Source organism: Xiphophorus couchianus, chromosome 12 (genome assembly GCF_001444195.1).
Source record: "Xiphophorus couchianus chromosome 12, X_couchianus-1.0, whole genome shotgun sequence".
Taxonomy (NCBI): domain Eukaryota; kingdom Metazoa; phylum Chordata; class Actinopteri; order Cyprinodontiformes; family Poeciliidae; genus Xiphophorus; species Xiphophorus couchianus.
This window is the reverse complement of record NC_040239.1, coordinates 27,986,960-27,989,321: the sequence shown is the minus strand read 5'-3', so window position 1 is coordinate 27,989,321 and position 2,362 is coordinate 27,986,960. Positions and strand designations below refer to the sequence as shown.

Here is a 2,362-nt window from a genome sequence, read left to right as displayed (position 1 = left end):
ATCCTGGCCACACGACGCCAGATTACCAAAAGAGGAAATTCCTTAGCGAACTTCTGTGGCAAATCATTGAGAAAGTGGCAGATGGTCCCACAATGCATCTTGTCAGAGAAACGTTTTGCGAACTTCGCAAACTTTTGCTTTTAGTTTACAGAAGAACAGGAAAAGTAAATGTAGATGTACTTTCAGAAGTGTCAGAGGAATTAAGTGAGAGGATTTTCCAGAGCATTGCGAGAGATGCGTTCCACTTCGCTTCTGAACTCAATTTGATTGCGCTTCTCGATTACCCAGAAGGACACGAATTTATTGTGGAAAAATTCAAACGCCACCTGGAGAATCCTGTTCCGCGAAAGAAAATCTTTTCATCTACAAAAAGAAAGATCAGAAGGACATTTTTTCCAAATGAGGACTTGTATTCTGATGAAAATTGCCTGAGCGAGGATTATACTCAGGCAGGCATGGATCCGAAACGATTTTTGAGGGACGCGAAAGAGATGGGTTTTAAACGGGGAACCGAAGATGAAAGGAGACATATGGTGTATTTAATTCTTTGGCGATTGATTTATAAGACGAGTTACAGATCTACTTATGGGGCTTACAAAAGGAAGGACACCGAGCCTGTCCACAGAAGACTTGCCCCTAAACTCTGGGAAGAAGTAAAGGACATAGATTTTGTCTTTTTGATGACATGGAAAGAAAAATCTGCGGGGACATCATTCAACTTCTCAGAGGCAATGACGATGTAGTTAAAGAACTACTGTTCAAGATGATCAAAAGTGAGAACCCGATAGTTATTTACAAACTCACACAATGTTTCAGAACCACCCTGGCATGTCCTAGAAAAATTCATTTTCAGAAAGACTATCTCAGAAAGGCTTGGAAGTGGATTCAACATGCTGTCTGCTGTGGAGACGATTCGGACATTGTTCAGACTCAAGAACCCTTTTACAGAGGACCAGACGTAGAGCCAACCTCCGAGTCAGGACCGACCTCCGAGTCTGGACCTGCCTCAGAGTCAGGACCTGCCTCTGACTCAGGACAGGCCTCAGTGTCAGGACCGGCCTCAGAGTCGGGACCTGCCTCCGAGTCAGGACCGGCCTCCGAGTCTGGACCTGCCTCTGAGTCTGGAACAACCTCCAAGTCTGGACCTGCCTCCGAGTCAGGACCTGCCTCTGACTCAGGACAGGCCTCAGTGTCAGGACCGGCCTCAGAGTCGGGACCTGCCTCCGAGTCAGGACCGGCCTCCGAGTCTGGACCTGCCTCTGAGTCTGGAACAACCTCCAAGTCTGGACCTGCCTCAGAGTCAGGACCGGCCTCAGAGTCGGGACCTGCCTCCGAGTCGGGACCTGCAGCAGAGTCGGGACCTGCAGCAGAGTCGGGACCTGCCTCCGAGTCGGGACCTGCCTCGGAGTCAGGACCTACCTCTGAGTCGGGACTGTCTTCCGAATTATCACCGGCCTCTGAGACCCTCTGAGATGAAAAGGACAGTAACGTTCCCCTAATCCCTCTGATAAAAACGGTGGGTGATTGAAATCCAAACCTTTTATGGTTCCTCAGATATCAACATTTTTGAGATCAACACAAAATGACCAACCAGGGTGGGCGAAGGCACAGGATGGGGCCAAGAGTCCAAACACAAAAACAGAAAGCAAACCAACAGTGTGGGCGGAGACGCAGGAGGCGGGCAGTTGTAGGAGGTCCAGGGGGCGTCCGCGGTTCAGGAAGCGAACCTCACGGGGAAGGTCAGGCGGCCATCTGCGGTACTGAAGGCGGGACCCACGGAGGCGGTGGAGAAGAGTCCCTGGTGCTGCCCGGAGGCGGCGGCGAGGAGTCCATGGTGCCGCCAGGAGGCGGTGGAGAGGAGTCTCTGGTGCCACAAGGAGGCGGTGGAGAGGAGTCTCTGGTGCCACCAGGAGGCGGAGGCGAGGAGTCTCTGGTGCCACACGGAGGCAACGGAGAGGAGTCTCTGGTGCTGCCAGGAGGCGGCGGAGAGGAGCCCCTGGTGCCACCCGGAGGTGGCGGCGAGGAGTCTCACTGCGCACTAGGGGGCAGAAACTCAGGAGAAACACTAAGAACACTAGAAGGAGACGTGGCAACATTGGGAGTCAACAAAGGGTCAGTAGAGTGCGATGAAGGAACACTGGGAGCACTAGGGGACTTCGAGGAATCACTAGCGAATGACGAAGGAACACTAGGGGGCGACAAATGGGCACTAGGAAGCTCGGAAGGAGCAGAGAGCCCACTAACTTGGGATGGGAGGCCAAGCCACCAACCTTGAAGCCTGTCGTCTAGGTGCCAGCCTGGCCACCTGGAACCCCATGGCCATGGGGACTGTGGCAGGAGCAGAGGCAGACGGAGCTGGGGT

At 53.0% G+C, this 2,362-nt stretch overlaps 1 long non-coding RNA gene across 1 annotated transcript; it reads right to left on the bottom strand.

Moving 5' to 3' along the window:
• Positions 1-846: 846 nt before the first annotated feature.
• On the bottom strand, positions 847-1,433 carry LOC114153971 (uncharacterized). The gene is made up of 2 exons (XR_003597446.1): positions 1,380-1,433; positions 847-1,343 (listed from the first exon to the last, which is right to left on the bottom strand). It is a non-coding gene; the product is annotated as an uncharacterized LOC114153971 (long non-coding RNA).
• Positions 1,434-2,362: the final 929 nt, after the last annotated feature.